Here is a 20,024-nt window from a genome sequence, read left to right as displayed (position 1 = left end):
CTCCTTCCCTTCCCTTCTCAGGCCCAGGGACCTCCTGTGTTGTGTTTATTGCATAGTAGTCAAGCTGGCAGCACCTACATTGTGGATGCAATTAGTCTCTAAGATACAGATATCATGCCTACAGCTGAATTCCAATTAAATCAATGTAAATAATAATTTAAGGCAATACTTGATTAACAGAATGATCATTCAAATATATGAGAATATCATGTCTATATTTTGAAAATAGTTAAATCAACCACATATCCTCCATATGAAATGCTGTGAAATCTCATAACCAACAGATTTAGCTAGACGGTTAGTTTTGACGGTTTAAAGTAGTGTCAATGATTCAAACCAATCACATATTAATTTATTTTTTGCTTGATTAATGTTGTGCGTGGCCTGTCCTATAGTCCATACTGCAATGAGTTTACTAGCTAGCTATCAATAGCTAGTATAACTGAGCTAGGATATGCTACCTCATAGTTAGCTAACGTTAGCTAGCTAAACATTTACCGAGGCTAACGTGAGGCTTCAATCGAAAATGATTAGCTAGCTATCCAAGCTGACACAACCTAGACACTTGACTGCCCCTTTGAAGTCAAATTAACGTTGGCTAATATATTCTAATAACTAGTTATCATTAACAGTTACTAGCCAAGTTACCAAACTCCTTGTCTTAAATTGAGCAGTTGCTGGTGTGAGCTACAGTATGGGAGCTAGCAAAGCCATTTCTAGCTTTACTTCACAATATTGCTGCCTAGTGTAAGTAGTTAAAGTAAAACATAAATGTTTAGAAAATATCAGACACAAACAGGATACGACACACCAGTAACCAATTGATATTATGTGTTTATATAGCGAAAATGACAGTAAATCGAGATGGTGCTGCTTTTGGTCCCGTCGAAAACCATTCAAACAGGTTGCGAGCAGTGGGCTTATTGCGAGCTACTTATCCCAGAAGATCGTATGTCGGTGAGATCATAGAGGGTAGTAACTCTCTTTTTATATGGCTCTGGCCCATTGGTTGCGAATCGTCGCTCTCATTTGCAGGAAGTTCAGCGCGTCATCATGATATGTTCACATCAGTCGCGACCCTGTCACTTGTTTCCATGTGAAATCAATGGAATGCTTCACTTTTTGGCGCTGTATTGACAACAGTCTGTCACACGCACACTGTGCTCGTAAATTATTTTTCAAGTTCGCACCTACCTATTTTTAAGCGCATATGCGAGTGAAATACTCGCACTGTAGAGCCCTGAGATGGGGTGACGGTCGAGCTTCTCGACGTGACCACCGTCAAGCGCGGCCTCCACTTTTTAAAGCTTCAACTGAGAGAGGAAAGTGAGGAACTACAATGTTCTGAGGTTGTGAAGGTCTTTCTCCAGTTTTTTAGCTTTCTTTTTCTCTTCAACTTGAGGAGGGTGTCCCTCAAGCTCTCGAGGTAGAGACTGGCCGCCCTGCCGATTGCCTCCCTTGATTTGGGATGCTGAAGCCCACACAACGTGACCGCGCCACTGATGGGGTTGGTGAACCCACGGCCCAAATGGCAGTGGGGCGCATCAACGTTCATTTGAACAAATGTACCTTTTTGCTCTTCCTTTGCCTTCTTTTTCTCTTCCATTTCTTTCTCTTTCTCCAGTTTTTCAGCTTTCTTTTTCTCTTCCTTTTCTTTCTTTTTCTCTTCCATTGCTTTCTTTTTCTCTATTTTTTATTTTCTCTTCCTCCTTGGCTTTCTCAGCCATGAGTCGTTTCATTTGCTGCTCACATTTTTGGTCAATCTTGAGCCGCAGTTCCTGGTTCAGCTTAATGACCTTCTCAATGTCCTTGTGTCAGTAGAAGGTCTAAGAACAATAAAAGGCATAATAGTTCAATGATTTTAATACTCAATACAAGCAGTTTAATTATAACTTTTTAGTGTGATGAGGTACCTGGTAACTATCGGTGAGGCAAGCCTTGTTGTTCTGGAGCTTCCTCCATTCCTCCCTCAGCATCCAGGTTCTGAACACCAGAGGGGCACCCTTTTTCCTACCGGTCTCTAGGGTAGAGGCGTTAGACTCCTGAGGAACACACACACACACACAGCACTTTGTTAGTGTTCCTGCATGTTGTGTGGGGGAAAAAAGTGAATCTCTAGTCAGGGTGTCATGTGTAAGGTATGTGTGTGTGTGATGTGTAAGGACAAGGGCCACGTCTCACCATCCACTTGCCAGCTTGGTGCTTAAGCTCCTTCATCAGCTTCTGTTTGTTGGAGACTGTCGTCACTGCTGTTGTCAGGGTGGCGTTCTCCATCTCCTCGGTCCACCTGTTCAAGTTGGCAGCGTCGGCAATAAATTGCTCGGTCTCCTCTGACCTCTTGTCGTAGTCATCGTCTTCCTTCAGCTCTAGAAGAAACCGCAGTCTCCTTTGCTCCTTCTCTAGGGCATACCTTTTGTCTCTCGCCTTCTCCTTCCCGTCTGTCTCTCTAACTCGCGTTTCATGATGGAGGGAGAGTCACGGCACTTCTCCTGCTCTTCGACTCTTACAGTCTTTGCAGCTGCTTCCAGCCTCTGAGTCTCCTTGTGCCTCTCTTCTTCTCTCTTCCATTGCTTTCTTTTCCTTCAGTTTTTCAGCTTTCTTTTTCTCTTCCTTTTCTTTCTTTTTATTATCCTCCTCTTGGTCCTGTGCCTGCAGCCTCTTAAGTTCTTTTCACTCAACCTTCATATTTTTCTTATATATGTCCTCAATCTCCTTGGTCTTAATGGCAGCAGCTGCCCTGATGTTCTCATCCTCCTCTGCTTTCTCAGCCCTGAGTCGTTTCATTTGCTGCTCACATTTTTGGTCAATCTTGAGCCGCAGTTTCTGCTTAATGACCTTCTCAATGTCCTTGTGGCAGTAGAAGGTCTAAGAACAATAAAAGGCATAATAGTTCAATGATTTTAATACTCAATACAAGCAGTTTAATTATAACTTTTATGTGTGATGAGGTACCTGGTAACTATCGTTGAGGCAAGCCTTGTTGTTCTGGAGCTACCTCCATTCCTCCCTCAGCATCCAGGTTCTGAAAACTTTTTCTTTCTTTTTCTCTTCCATTGCTTTCTTTTTCTCTATTTTTTATTTTCTCTTCCTCCTTGGCTTTCTCAGCCATGAGTCGTTTCATTTTCTGCTCACATTTTTGGTCAATCTTGAGCCGCAGTTTCTGCTTAATGATCTTCTCAATGTCCTTGTGGCAGTAGAAGGTCTTAGAACAATAAAAGGCATAATAGTTCAATGATTTTAATACTCAATACAAGTATTAAAGCAAGCAGTTTAATTTTTACTTTTAAGTGTGATGAGGTACCTGGTAACTATCGTTGAGGCAAGCCTTGTTGTTCTGGAGCTACCTCCATTCCTCCCTCAGCATCCAGGTTCTGAACACCAGAGGGGCACCCTCTCTCCTACCGGTCTCTTGGGTAGAGGAGTTAGACTCCTGAGGAACACACACACACACACCCCATGACCATTTGGAGTCACATTTGCCCCTGTATGTACTGATGTGCAAAGGAAATGAAATAGTGGTGCAAAGAAGAATGTAGGTCTGGTCAAGGCAAAGCATTTTTAATTAAAATAAATGAAACGAACAGACATAACAACATTTCGGCGGTTGTTTTAAGTTATTTAAGGTATTTTAGCCAATTTCTTTTAGCCTCGTCGTCTTTAGGCAGTGGATGGAAGCAGTATTGCTGCTGCATGACTACATGAGCGCCCTGGCCCTGCAATACACGAACAGCCTGTTGTCTGTATCACTCCTGTCTTTGATACTAATACCCAAGCCTTATGGTGGGTTGCTTTAACACTCTGACTTGGCTCTATTTCAGCTTACAAAAAGACTAGGTCTCCTGTGATTTCCTTTTAGCCACACTTGCCCGATTTCTCGCTGTGTAAATATTGGTAAGCTTCGGAGCTTTTCAGGTTCGTCCCTGCCTTACCATCGCAAGACACAGTCACTACAAAGTACGAAAAAATGCTGCTGTATGTTATCCTAGGCCATTTTTTTTACGTCGTCTTCCCATCTAGTTACTGCGGAGGGAAAAGGTATATTTATATTGCCGTTCTTTAACCCGTTAAGGTTGTGTTCCCACTTGAATAAATGAATGAATGACAGACGGCGATTGTTGACATCGGTCTCGTAGCAATCGGAAATGAAGCACACAATTTGCGCAAAGTTTGTGGAAACTTGTGGATACAGCCATAGTAAGGGTGGCAGTGCCAGTGTTGCTGACTTAGCGACTTTGTCTCTATATCTGGCGATTTTATTAGCAAAAAGCGACTAGCGTCAAATCTAGCGATTTTAATTTTTGTCATTTGGTGGATTATTGTGTTGACAAAAAATATAAGTGTTACCCAGTCAGAATTGCAAACTGTGCCCATCCACAGTTTATTTGCATACTATCTTTTAAGAGCCACCCATATTGATCATTAGCATTTCCAAAATGAATGGGGGGGTTTATAGTATAAATACATATTTACGGATTAAGTGTTAGTAAACAGACATGTACATAAATCTGAAGCGACCAGTCATTTTAATCTAATAAAGTTCTAGGGTCTAATAAAGTTCTAGGGTTTAATACATTTCTCCAACAAGGAGAGGAGGCGTTCCTCTCTGGCAATCGCCTCCTTCCTCTCCTCTCTGGCAGCTGCCTCCTTCCTCTCCTCTCTCCGCTCCACTCCACTCTGGCAGCTGCTTCCTTCCTCTCCTCTCTCCGCTCCACTCCACTCTGGCAGCTGCTTCCTTCTCGTCTTCTCTCTCCCCTAGCCTCCTCACTTCTCTGCTGTCTTCCCTCTCCAGGGTCTCTCTGTGCCTCCTCTCCTCTTTTGCGGCAGCCTCCGGGCTGGATGAGGCAAAGAGGACTGGTGGTGTTATGGATGGCCTGGCCCCAATTGCCTCATCCATAAGAGCATACCACTTCCAAGAAGCAGCAGTGACCCCACCCCCCTCTGTGCTCACACCTGTGTGGGGTGTTTTGAGCTCCTGAGGATGAAAAGACAGCCAAACTGGAGTTGCACATCATTGCGCCTGCAACTGGTCTGGTAATTGGTTATTTAACTGAAGGCTGACCATTGATTACCTTACATTACTTCGAGCACAATAAATAGATAACAACATACTAGGGATGCATCGATATTGAAATTCTAGGCCGATACTGATACCGATGTTCAAAACAGTCAAGGTGCACATACTTGGCATTTGATGGGTTATTCTCTAACTTTTTTTTATGGTTGTATAAAACTTTCCAATTACACATAGTGTAGCAACCGGCTCAGGATTGTCACAAGAAACAAGACAACCACAGCTCAAAATCACGGGTAGTTATTTAAAGAAGTTTAAATACACGCTAGACAAAGTGTGCTGCTTGTCCGTTCTCCCGGTGTGCGGAAGAGCAGGCCTTTTTGTAGCACGCGGACACGGCTCCTCGCAGGCGGAACCTGGGCTAATCAGCACCTGGGACGAGACACAGCCATACAGACAAACATACCAACACTCGCACAACACAGGACACCAAGGAAAGCGGACAAACATAATGGTTCGTCACAATAGCATCTCTCGAAAATTACCCGTTGGCTGAATCCTCATCTTCGATGTGGCCTCGCTGTGCCACCCCCTAACTTTTGATAGGAAGGTCGCAGAAGCCCATGGAAGAGCTCCACTAGTTTTGAAGCTGCATGACGTCGGGAAGGGTGTGAACCGGAGTTTGCCTTCGACCGTACATCCTAAAGAAAATGTGGGTGGTACCGTTGGAAAGCCCGTGGTCGAATTAGTGGGGGTAGAACTTTTCCCGAAGTTTTACTACCATCTAGGACTTAGTACATATTTAATTAAGCTTTATAATAACAGCATGCTATCATCGTGCTAACGTGTTTCGAACTGAATATTTTTTAAGCAAAGGCTAGGAAGGTTGCAGAAGCCCATGGACAAGGTCTACCCCCACTAAATCGACCATAGCCTTTCCAACGGTACTATTCTGTGATTAAGTGGGTGTAGAAATTTCCTGAAGCTTTTACAACTTTCTAGGACAACCACTTCAAGCAAAACTATATTAACATTGTGCGAACATCGTGCTAACCTCTTTCTGACAAAACATTTTTAAGCAAAGATAATGGACCTTGGGTGTAGACTTGACCCATGACGGCCAGGATCTTCTCCTCTAAGGTGGTAAGTGGCTTTACTTCAGGCACACCAGCCCCTGTCTTAGCCTGGTCCCTCTTCAGTAATGCTCCTCTGGTCTTAGCATCGCTTGCCACAGCAGACCACTTTTTCTTTATGCTGTCCACCGCCCGAGTCACTTGCACAATGGAAATCATTGACCCTTTTCTTAATAGTTCTACAGTAAAGTATTCATTGCAAGAACAAGAGTGCAAATTGCACACTAAAGAATCAAAACAAATAAACAACTTAATTAACAACCAATACAATAATACATGTAGGAGTGTTAAATAATCAAAATATAATATTAAAAATAAACAAATACATTGAAAAAATATAAAAATTGTAAATGAATATGTCTAAACTACTATATACATTTCGTTCCCAACTTCAAGGGCTACAGTGCAGTCCTGGCCTTCCTCGCTGCAAAGTCATCAATGACATCATTGTATCGAATCTGACCACCAACTTCATGGTTAATGCTGATCACAGCCAGACCACTGAGGCGTTCTTGAGCCATGGTTGACCTCAGGTAGGTCTTCAAAAGTGGTAGCAGTGGGAGAAGGACTGGTATCAGTGGCCAGACGAGGGTCACTGGGTGAAGGACTGGTATCAGTGGCCAGACGAGGGTCTCTGGGTGAAGACTGCTGAGGGGACTCTGCATTCAGTGCTGCTGGCTGAGGTTGGAGATGCCTAGCAGGAGCCGCTTGTAAAAGGATGCAGCGGGAGTCAGGGTTTCCACTAGAAGGAAAAGCTGGTTGGCTGAAGGTACTGTAACTGGAAGGGTTGCACTCATCCACAGTTTTCGTATTCTTCCTTGGCAACACTGGGCATTCTGCCACTAATGGCCAGGTTTCTTCCAGTAGTAACAAGCTGTGTCGGTATTAGTCTGGGGCCTGTCGTTACGACCCGACTGACAGTGCTCGGATTGCCTATCCCTAAGGGACATGTGATGTGTCAAGGCATCCACCACCATGTTAATGGAAAGTTACCTCCAGATTTAGCAAGGCACCCTCAATGGCGGTGGCGGATTGATCATATGCGCCTGAAAGTGCAATACCGATTTTAAAATCGACTTCAGCTCACTTTCGACATGCTGTTGGCAAGAAGTCTGTGACAACTGCTGTCAGCATTTCGCTAAGGTTTCTCTTCTTTCGGCCATCAAGGTGTGAGTACTTCAAGGTTTCGTTTTGCCTCTCCACCCCGTTGTTGGTATAGATGGCCACCTTGAGATCTTCATCTTTAACCGCTTGCACCCACCTCTGTATACGACAAAATAGATGGGAAAGAGTGATGTAGGTGACTTCTACAATTATATGGTAATTTGGTATTGGGCTCATCTCAGCATATTTTATGCAGCCATATCACCTAATATGAGCAATACTTCATGGGCTAGGAATTGAAACATCGCGTAATATACCCTAATACATCGCTTGATAACGGGGAAGATGACACTTATTGTGTGTGGTGTACATTAAGTCTAGTTTGTAAAGTAGGTTAGCCGAGTATGATAACATTTGCTTCTTCGCTAACTCAACGCTACCTGTTCATCACTGCTACATAAAGTACCGACCAAGATTAACTTTTTTATATATACACTAATGTTCTTACCTTCATCTTGGTATTTACGTTTCAATGCCATCTCCAGCATCATTTTCCCTCGAGAGAATGCCATTCTTCACAACCTAGAATTAGTAAAAACTCTTCACAAAGCCAAGCACAGCAAGTCACGTATTGCATGTACAGAACAACTTTATTATTTATGTGTGTATGAGGTGATTTAACAGTACGACCGTGCACCCTAACTCCAGCGCGGGAATATTTTGATGGCAGTCATACTAAGGCATAGAGCCGTAACTTCGGGGCGGCGCACAGTAACTTCATTCGAATGCTCAGGACAAGGGTGGGAGGAAGGCAAAAGGCGTATCTGAAGTTGCGGGCTTCTGCCTCAGTTTCACCTTGCACTTTTTGAACACCATCTTGTTTTTAGCCCGAAAACAACCGAATTTGGGCTTGATATTTGTGTACAATTAAGGCATGTGGTTCCAAATACGTCAAAAACTCATTTTTGACCAAACTTGAAGTTACAGTCTTTTGCCTTAGCAGGGCAGAATACTGCCAAACAACCTAGGATGGAACACTGACGGTAACCAAAGAGGAGAACTCACAGACTGATTGGAGAAATCGCATACTGTGGAATATTCATCTACTCAAAGGTAGAGTGCGGTATTTTTATTTTGCTGCTCAAGGGAGTGAAGCGGTCATTGAGTTTTCAGCCACAACGCACGCTAGCCACGCTCCAGGCCTGCTACGTTTGTGGAGTTAGGAGAAGGGTTTACCGGCTGCAGTAACGGTGTGGACATTGTGTTTTGTGTGTAGCTATTGCCTAGTAACTAGCTAGCAGGTAAGCTAACTGCCTACCAGGGTACTGTTCAGCATAGCTCGCTAAGCGGTTTAGCGAGCTAGATTCTAGGCTACAAAAAGAGAACGCCCCTTTATCGGGTTAGGCGAAACAACTTCTGATAAATTACCATAGTAACATATCTCTTAGCACTAACCTGCTCCAGAGTAGGCTAAAATAAGAGTACCTGAATTAAGTTTTGCCACACCTCCCCGGCAAAAGGAGGAATCCCACAGTTCTTGTATGAGCGCTACCGATTCAGCTGACAAGGAATAATTAATTTACAAGACCTTCTCGAGTAATTTATTGCAAACACCACAGTCGAACATTGAATGACTTGCGCTTTTTAGCAAGTGGATGCATAACGTCTTTGATCCCAGGAAATATAAGTACATAACGGCGAAAGTTGTTTAACCTACCTAAGATCTTGATTGTATCATGTCCCTTCTACAATGACGATGTTATTAACCATACGTCATCAACAAATGCAACTTACATCTTACAAACGTCTAGTTTTGCAAACATGTCTAGTTTGTGTGCAGTAGTGAATAAAGTCTACTACACCATAGCATATCATTTTTGTAGAAAATTATTAAGGTGGATGCATGATAAGAAGAGAGAAATACACACAATATATTTTCATTGCTTCAATTTATTAAATTTCTTATTGATACATTTACATTTAGTCATTTAGCAGACGCTTTAATTCAAAGCAATTTACAAGGAGATGTAAAACTACAATCAGTATGGAGGTGAGGGGGGTCGAACCAGCAGTCTGTTACACGCAAACCATGAGCTCGAACCCGCTGCACCAAAGTCACATATTCGCCACAGGAAACGATATCACGTTTTATAAAGCCTATAGACAGTTTCTTATATCACTGTCCTAGCGGCGGCAGTGTTGGATTTTGACATAATTATGGTCTTGAATTCTTCATAACGTGTTCATGGTCATATCTTGCCTTAGCGAGGAGAAAAAAAAAAAGTATTTTTCTTGGAGTTTAGACTATTGTACCGTTAAAAAAAGAATCATGGTTTTGGTGACCGACCTTTCCTGCCTTTTGAAGCAGGACGTGCACGCGCAATTTAGCTGACGAGTTTAGCCTGGGAGACGTTAACTTCACGATGAAGTAGTTAAGCACCCGTCAGCAGACCGGTATAGCCTGTTCTTATTTAGCGAGCTAAATGTATTAACTTAGCTTCAGTTCTACGCTGAACAGGGCCCAGGTTTGCGGTAGCTTTGCTGGGGTGGGTAAATGTTTGTTTGTAAATGGATTTAGTTTTGGTTTGTTCCAACGTGTATTTACATTTTGGAAGCGATCTTTTGTCGGCAACTTTGAGTTGGTGAATCAGTGTTCTAAATGTGTTTGTCTTGTATGTTGTATTTGATTACAATAACTAGATAAAGCACTTGTTTTGGTTTTTATTTATATTCATATGGGGAAAGGGAACATTAAGTAGATAAACGAATTTTTTTTTATTTTATATATTTTTTTTTTTAAAGATTGTTTTAGGGCTTTTGGCCTTTAATGAGATAGGACAGTGGAGTTTTTGACAGGAAATGAGATGGAGAGAAGAGGTGGGAAGTGGGATCGGGAAATGACAGCAGGTTGGATTCTAACCCGTGTCCCCATGGGCGTTCAAGCCCGTATATGGTCGGGGCTACTGCTTGTGCCACAGTGCCCCCCTCACATCTGGTTTCTGACCACAACTCGATGAAATGTCGTTGCCGTTTTGGTGCTATGACAACGGAAAATAATAATTGCCCTGGCTACACCAGCCGCGGAAATTTTGTTTTGCGGATGCGGTGTGAACGCAGCAGATTTCGAAACCGTTGAAAGCAATGAGAGTGGCTACAACACATTTTGAGCGAAAGGTTGACAGTTTTCCTGAGGATGGTCCAACTCTGGGTAGAGAAAGAAAGTCTTGCTTGAAGTCTGCGATGTCTTGCAGACAATCGCAAAAAAAGAACCAAGAACATCGCAATGGACTGCAGACGGCATCTTCAAAGTGATTTGATTCCGACGCTCTTCTTCTCTGGCTTTTATTGGCCTTTCGGCACTCTGGTGACGTAGCAGCCAGCTGGCGACGATGTATAATGACGTACCCGAAACCGAGTGCCGTCTAATTTCATAGGGGAACGTTTTCAGCCCTTGGCCCTTACACTTGCAAGTGCTAGGGTTAAGACAAAGACAAAAAAAAAGGGGCAAGGGGAAGAATCGAGATTGGGCCTAAGTCTTTTGTTCTGTTGATAGTTGGCAAACAACAATCTAAGAAGGGCACGTATTATTCACTGAGTTACCAAAGAAGTCTTCTTTATGGGGACTAATTAGCTCTGCACTGAATTACAATAACATGTGTTATTGCTACACAAAAACAATTTCACAACTAATACTACTAGATACATATAAAAGTGGACATTACACAAGGCAACATTGATCTCATTCATATCTCATCCAGTCGAAATCTTAACAGGATTGAACCCATCTTTATTACAGCGTATCAACATAAGAACAGAACATAGCTAAATCTCCGCTTAGCATGCTAATCACTACTAATAGCACTAGCAGGTAGCCCAAAATGTGGTATTTAATACACAATCTATCACAGTATCAACTTCATGAAAACCCTTACTTTCATTAGGTATGCATATAATGCCTAACATACAGGTCGAACAATGATGATTTAAGCATTGGAAATGTACAAGGCACAGTACGGTCAACTACTTGGAGACAAACTGAACTCGTCACTTTCTTAACTGAGGGAGCTGCACGCACGCAACAAGGTCACAGAGTTTTTCATACAGTTATAGTGCGGAAAACACGGAATCACCAAAATGTGACACGGAATTTGCTTCTTCTTTTTTTTACACAGAAAACTATTGGCCCTATGACAGACTTGAAGAACCAAAGATCTCGTAGCATAAATTTGCCAGACTCAGAGATCCGAAATATATAAACTTGTTTATTGTAAATACAATGGCGGTTGCCGTAAAAACATGCGCAATATCAGTGTATGAAAAGAGGAACTAAACTTGCCTGCAGCACCCTCCATTTTCTTCAACATCTGGACGGCCAATGGGTACCTCATTTGGGGGAAATGATCGCACCATAACAAGCACTACGTGGTGAAAAGGCCAGCTTTATGGATGCAAAGGTGAATTACAGACATGACAACTTCAGCAATCTTTTTAATTTTTTATTGTGGGTATACTATGACCAATATTATATAATAAATGATAAGCAGCAGGCCGAACAGGACTGCCGTACAAGACAGTGTAAACAGGTCACACGGATTGCCACAGGTGCATCTGCGAGAAAAATGTATCATTTTAGTGAAAATAGTGGAAAATTCACTTGATTAGTAATATGCACAATATCAGTATAGAAAAGGGGAACTAAACTTGCCTGCAGTACCCTCCATTTTCTTCCACATCTGGGTGGCCAATGGGTACATCTGGGGGAACTGCTCCATTAACAGCCACTATGTGGTGAAGCCAGAGAGTAGTATAGAATTTCATTTATTTTTTTATTTATTTTTAACAGTTAAACTTTTGGATATAATAATGACTTAAACACAAAGTGAAAAGTTCCACAAACCTGACATTTCTTCACCGATTGACTCCTGAATTTCTTCCTCAAAACCTCGAGATTTTCCCCCAGCTTTTCTTTGGTCAGGTTCACCTGGCAAGATTTGGCTGTCCTAGTCCGTGCTTTCTCAATCCGCTGCATGACGATTCTTGCAGTGTGTATGGATTTGAATGGAGATAAATAGACTGTCGTCATGTTTTTTTTTTTTTTTTTTTTTACAGTAAAACTTTTGGACATATGACTTGATTGATTCTGTCGGTGTAACTGCCAGTGGCGAGGACTGACGGGATCAAGCACTTAAATTCCTTAGCTAACCCTAGAGAGTCCCTGACTGGATCTAAGGCCATGGCTCCACGAGCCCGGTTATTTTTGAAACCGGAGTTTTGCTCCGCGACCACACGAGTGGTGTAATAAAAATACTCTGTACATACGCAACCGTGGAAGCCCCCACCAAGTGACACAATGCACGTGTAATACACATGCCACAACCATAAGTGGCGATGTAAGGTAACATGGGAAGGCTGTTTTAACCAATGAAAAGATACCGGGAAAAGAAATCACCAAATACAAACAACAATGACGCGCAAGGACTCGTTTGTATGGGCGGACAGCGAGGTAGAGTTGCTGCTAAACATCGCAAATGAATACAGAGTTCAGAAAATAGAAGAGAGTGTGGACTGGGAGAGTGTGCAGTCCAAATATACTGACATCGCTGCTGGTCTAGGCGCCTTTGTTGTTGCATTAGGTTGAGCGACTGCATGTGACAACCACATAATGCCGACAGCATGGCAATAAACAACATCCACTTCATTTTTCTAACCGCTGATGTGTTTTTCCCGGTAACGTCATTGCTGTGCGTGTGCTGAAGTGAAGCAGGCTCGCAGCTATGACGTAAACGGGAAAAACAATCACGGTTGCAGTGTCCACACGCACCCGGTGAAACCAACCCTGGCCGAAAACCCCACCCTGGACTCCGGTTTCAAAAAACCACGGTTTCAGGGTTCCAAAAGCGCGGTAGCATGTGGACAGGACATACAACCAGGAACATCTGTTCATGGTTTCAAAAATAACCGGGCTCGTGGAGACATGGCCTAAGTTAAAGAGATGGAAGTTGAAGTCTAAGTTCCCAAACAACACCTGGCTGCCTACCCGACTTTGGGTGCTCATTTGCCCGCAGACAATCAGTAGAGGGTCCCTGCATGGTCGTGAGGTAGTAAATGTGGAAGTTAAGGTAATATACATGGACGTTTTCCGGAGTATTAATTGAATGTTGACTTTGGGTGCTGATTTCCCCGCACACAGAACTTCCATATTTACTACTTGACACCCAGTTTTGCATTTCATTACACAACTTGCTTTACCATTATTGAAAGAAAAATTCCAACTCTTTTACTTGTACAACTTTTTAATGTATGAACTTTCAACTTCTTTTTTGAAAGAAAAAAACAAAATAAAAAATATAAATTAAACAGCATTAAAATTATCGTCCACTTTTTCCTCCTCCTCAGAGGTCTCTCCCCGACTCACACTCACTGGAGCCAGGGTCAGACTCACTGGAGCTAGAGCTTCTGGACTCTTCTTGGGCTTGGGTTTCCTCCTGGCCCTTCTCCATTCCTTTCTCCTCACTCTCCCCAGTGGAGGAGTAGGAACCCCCAGACGCTGCACTACTGGTGTATAACCAATCTGCTACCATTTCCTCCTGGCCCTCATGTACCTGATCCTCCTCCTCTGATGCTCTCTTATAGGAGCTCCCAGACGCTGCACTACTGGTGTATAACCAATCTGCTACCATTCCCTCCTGGCCCTCATGTACCTGATCCTCCTCCTCCTCCTCTGATGCTCTCCTTTCCTGACCTGCCTCCTCATGCTGTATGGGCTCCTCTGAGACCCCTGGCACATCAAAATGAGGATAAAGCTGTTTTTCTGTACAATTCATTAAACACTTAGAAAACATATCATGACAATCATTACAAAATTAAGAACACACCAAAAACGAGACCCACTTTTAGCCGGCATGGCCGAGTCCATTAGCGACCTCAAAATACTGAGTCTGATGGATCGGGCTTGTTTGGCTGTGGCCTCAGGGACATAAAACTTTTTTGCAGTCTTGGGATCATGGGCCATTGCCTGACACACTTTTTCTCTCTCTTCGAAAGGAAGCATCACATCTGTCTGTGGGAGAGAAAGAGCTTTATGGATGTAGAACATTTTTATATCAGCTTATTGGTCAAATTGATAGGAACATCAATGGGTTGAAATTGCCGACCTCATGTCCGTCAATGTGGGTGACCCCGGCAGTCCACATTCGGCCCACAAACACTCCCATCCGTGTCATCTCACCCTCTGCACTATTGAAAAATAGTGTTTTGGGTGGATTGTGGTAGCCAGGGAGGCTTGGCCTCATTTCGCAAAACTCCCTTAGATTTCTGTTCAGGTCCTTTGAAAAGCGGACCTTTGCATCCCCAAAGGTCTTTTCTGTTTTATGCAGGGGTACCTGAGAAAATGGACAGGCATTAGAAAAGACAAACTTTACCAGACAGGTTGGAAGAACTTTGCAGCAGTCATTATATGTAACTAATGACCTGCGAACGTTGGGGTGGCCCATTCAAATCAACAGAACTTTTTTGAACATTCTGAAGAGCAATATAATAAACTCACTGTAATGGTAAAAGAGGTCTTGTACTCCTCTGCCATCTCAACATCCTCTGTTGTCATCCCCAAAAATACACACTTCCTGTGCCCTGTGGTTGCTGCCATGCCCCCCACCAACAGCCCTACCACTCCGGCCAGAAGAATGGGGTTAGCTTGATCCACACTGAGGTAACTTTAGAGCGACCTGCTGAATGAAGGCAAGGAGGTGTTCAGCCATTATGAGTTTCCCTGTAAGAGAGAACAGTATACCATGTCGAGACAAGATAGTTTTATCAGCATACCTCTTTCATCAGCAAGGCCTTAATATCCCAAATGAAATGCACCTGAATGGTTGGCTTCAGTCTGCCATTCAGAGTAGTGAGATAGCTTGACAAAAAGAAATAAAAAGGAATATATGAGCACTTCAAATATGGATGTATTTTCAAAACTTTAAAGTGTGTTCATATTTCATACTACAAGAATAGTGAAAACAACACACCTGTTCAGTTCGTGCATATCATTGAGGAAATTGAAGGTCTTATTGATGTCCCCCTTATTTCCTGACATATACAGGAGGAATTCCTTCACATAGCTCTTCCGCTGTTTTATATTTCTAAGGGCCTGCTGGGACTGATTTGGTCCAATGAGGCTGGCTTCAAATTGGTCCAGCACATTATCTGGGGGAAAAAAAGGTGGTCCCAGTTCTGTTCTGTTTAGGCTCTGGGCTCTGTTAAGCGCCTAGAGGCAATTGTATTGTTATGGCGCTATACAAATACAATTGAATTGAAGTTAATTCTGTTACCCTGTCAACCCTAAGTAGAGAAGCAGCAACATGGGGCAATCCCTAGGCCCAAAAGTGTGCTCGATTTGGGTTCCAGTGGCATAGTCCACTTTCCCCGTCACCTCCATGGACCCAGAGTGGACAGTGGACAGAACATGGACCTCTCACTTGTCCCTCCACTTTGTTGCTAACAAGGCGCCGTTGTTATAATGTTCCAGTCCCCCCATGGACAATTTAGCAGTGAATTTAGGCATACCTTTCCTGTTTGCCCTAACTGTACCACATGCTCCAGTTTTTTGTTTTAATAAATAAAAAGTGTGGGACTGCTGTACCAATTGTCCAGGTAAAGTTCATGTCCCTTGCCTAGAAAAGGCTGCATCAAAGTGGTCACCACTGACCTCGACATCCCCAAGTCTGTGACAATTGATATGTCTGTGGATTTGCCTGTATAAACTTCGGATGTGGAGGAGCAGCAGGGTGTGTCCATACCCGACAATACATACAATAAAACAACACACACACACACACACACCAGCCCACACTAGACATAAGGCAGATAATAAAAACTTTGCTGAGCCTGGTGAATAAATACGTTAATACCTCCACCGTGGAGGGACAATAAATAATGTATGACCCCTCTCGGCCTGTCCTTGAGGTAGGTGTGTAGGCTGGTGTGGTACTTCCGATAGTACGAGCTATAAGACACATTCAGTTGAATGTACCTTGGATGATAGAAGAAAGAGCGAGATAAACGGCTCAATAACCTTTCACTAATATGGACTATGGACTACAAATCTGATGGAATTTTAACAACTACATACAACACATCAAAGTCAATAACATTGAATATTTTTAAATGGATCTACACTGTGTCTGACAACCTGCAGTCACTCATAATGAATTCGAAGAACATTTGATGAAGTACTTACAGTGACATGGGCTGAGGCCACAACTCTGGCCCCATGTCTATGTTTTTTGGTACTGTCACCCCAGTCGCTTGTAGTTATTTTATTGACCCTTTCTTTAAAAGTTTTTGTTTTCACTATAGAGCTATAACAGCTGGAGCAGGTCTTCCGGCTGGCCCGGTTGATCGCTCCACAATTGGAGCAGCTTCTTTCCTTTGGCTTTGTCATCTTTAAGGCAAAAAATATGTGTTACACACAAAAGTAACTAAGTTACAATTCAGTGCAAAGGGCTGTCTAAATTCAGCTAGCAAGTTAGATAGCGCATACCAGTTGCCTATTAAATAGCCTAAACTGATATGAATGTGTTATACCTCTATGTAGCACAAAAGTAATCGCTGCCTGCATCTCTAAACATCGAATATACTCAAGATTACCTTTATTGTCACTAAATGTGTTCAGCGAAATTTACATTGCAACTACCGTGCTACAAGACATAATGTAGCCTAGCCTACACTATACAAGAAACAATACACAATACAAATAAAAATGCAGCATGAATAAAATAGAAAACCGAAGAGACCTCAGTAGGTGGGATTTTAAGTTTGACTTTTTTTGAGTTTTTAAGTACATGCTCAAAACATTCACTGTCTTTCTTACCTGCTTTCCAGTTGTGTATCTCCTTCTAACTGACAGTCTGAGTACCCGCCTTACAAAATACCGCGAACGAATAATACATTTAAAACAAAACGATTGACAGATGGAGTATGAGTGTGAGAGGTGGAGGGTTCTGATGGTTGTGAATCAGATGGAGTATGAGTGTGAGAGGTGGAGGGTTCTGATGGTTGTGAATCAGATGGAGTATGAGTGTGAGAGGTGGAGGGTTCTGATGGTTGTGAATCAGATGGAGTATGAGTGTGAGAGGTGGAGGGTTCTGATGGTTGTGAATCTAAAAAAATACATGTCAGCATATCAGTCAAAATGACAGCACACCCCAAAGCATAAATCAGATAGTAAGAACAGATCTTGCCTTACTTTTCAGCAGGTACTCATAGGCCTTGGTCATTTTTTCTAAAAATGCCTTTGCAGGCCCGGCCCCTCCAGGGCACATAAAGGTGATGACCTCAGCATTGACTGAGCTCGCCCCCACCTTGTGTTTCCCAATAAATAAAATTGGGTTGTACCCTAATGCATGAAGCTTGATGACCTGAAATGTGCACAATAAATTACACAACATGTTACCATGGCTACTATTGCACGCTGGCATGTTACATTTTTTTCAGTTTATTTGAATGTTAGTTTTAGCTAGACAAGTATAAGGTGGTCTGGCACATAGTTGATCAGAAAAAAATGCTATATGGACCAAGCCTAAATGTCACTAATGAGGCAACACAAATCATTTGATACATTTAAGGTTCGTGTGTGGCGGCATTACGTTCAATAACCTTTCACTAATATGGACTATGGACTACAAATCTGATGGAATTTTAACAACTACATACAACACATCAAAATCAATAACATTGAATATTTTAAATGGATCTACACTGTGTCTGACAACCTGCAGTCACTCATAATGAATTAGAAGAACATTTGATGAAATACTCACAGTGACATGGGCTGAGGCCACAACTCTGGCCCCATGTCTATGTTTTTTGGTACTGTCACCCCAGTCGCTTGTAGTGATTTTATTGACTCTTTCTTTGAATGTTTTAGTTTTCACTATTGATCTGTAACAGCTGGAGCAGGTCTTCCGGCTGGCCCGGTTGATCGCTCCACAATGGGGGCAGCTTCTCTCCTTTGGCTTCGTCATCTTTAAGTCAAAAAATATGTGTTACACACAAAAGTAACTAAGTTACAATTCAGTGCAAAGGGCTGTCTACATTCAGCTAGCAAGTTAGATAGCGCATACCAGTTGCCTATTAAATAGCCTAAACTGATATGAATGTGTTATACCTGTATGTAGCACAAAAGTAATTGCTGCCTGCATCTCTAAACATACATACATATTCAAGATTACCTTTATTGTCACTAAAGGTGTTTAGCAAAATTCACATTGCAACTTCTGTGCTATAAGACATACTGTATGTAGCCTAGCCTACACTATACAAGAAATAAATATAAATACACAATACAAATAGAATAAAATAAAAATGCAGCATGATAAAATAGAAAACCGAAGAGACCTCAGTAGGTGGGTTTTTTCAAGCCTCTAAAGTTGCATTGGGTGCCTTTAAAAGGGAATCTGAAATGTTATAACTAAGGTGTGTATTATCATTATTTGTTAAATGTAGCTATTATGTAGTTATTAAGCATTTTGGTGTATTTGGACAGCCTGACATACTTTTTTAATTTCAAGATGCATAGCTCTTGATAAGTTGAATCATGTGTAATTAAACTGGCTAGCTGATGGCTGCCTAGAACTTTCCTTCAGCATAATCCCCTAATGTTCATGCCAATTCGAAAGTTTAAGCCCAGAATTGATGTTGAAACGATTTGTAGTGTTTGTAAAGTATAGACAGTACCAAATACGAGTGATTAGGCGTGACTATTCCGAGTTTTTCCTCCCCTCATGGCATTTACGTCGAAAAGTAGAACAGCTAAGCAAGGAGTACACTACGCTAGCATGGCTTGTGGAACTACACGCAAGGCAGGATCCAGCTCAGGCGGTGTTCCCAGCCCTACAATAGATGCCCTAGCCGGACTTCGCGTAACCCTGGAGAAAACAATGCATGAGATGGCTCAGGTTAGTGGGATACTTAAAGAGCTACAAGAGGATGTTTCCCAAGTTAAGAGAACGCAAGACAAAGCTAGCGGGGACGTTGCAACCATATTTGAAAGACTGGAGAAGGCAGTCGAATTATGGACTTGGAAACTGAAAACACCAAGCTGGCCACTGAATTGCAGAAAATAGCAAAGCATTGTGAAGAGTTGGACAAAGTCATGCAAAATGTAGAAAACAGAGAAAGACGGCATTTGCGCCTGGTTGGATTAAATACGAAAATGTGAGGTAGCTAGCTTGTCAGCTGATAGAACGTCATTCTTGGAGTGAAGCTAGCTGACAATGAGCTACAGCGGGGGTTTATCGCAGGCACGGCGCCATGGGTGGGCCTGGGTGGGCCTGGGCCCGCCCATTTCTGGCCAGGCCCACCCGAATCTTTCAAAGAAGGAAAAAAAATATATACAAGATTATACAATGTATTATATTTTCCAAGTCTACGATCAAAGAAATTGTAAGCATGTACGAATTGTGTGGATATAATTTGTATTAAAAAAAGTGATGCTTATGACGGTTGCGACGTCGACCAAGTCTTGTCATTAGCGTCAGTTGAATGTTTGGCCACGTTCTACCTCAGAGCAGCAGTCGAGCTTTCGGAAGTTGGTATTTCTCCTGTGTGCAGATTTAGTTCGGTTCGGTGTATTTTGATTTCAGTGCCAAACAAGTAGGCCCTATGGCTACTTTATTGCGATACTTTTAAACACTCAAACCACAAAATGAGCCAAAAGTCAGTGAAGTCACTGTCACAACCCAGGGTCCATCCGGATCTTCAGGACCAGCTGCTGCTAGCAATGT

This window comes from Sprattus sprattus, assembly GCF_963457725.1.
Source record: "Sprattus sprattus genome assembly, chromosome: 2".
NCBI classification, from domain to species: domain Eukaryota; kingdom Metazoa; phylum Chordata; class Actinopteri; order Clupeiformes; family Clupeidae; genus Sprattus; species Sprattus sprattus.
Note: the sequence above shows the minus strand (reverse complement) of the source record.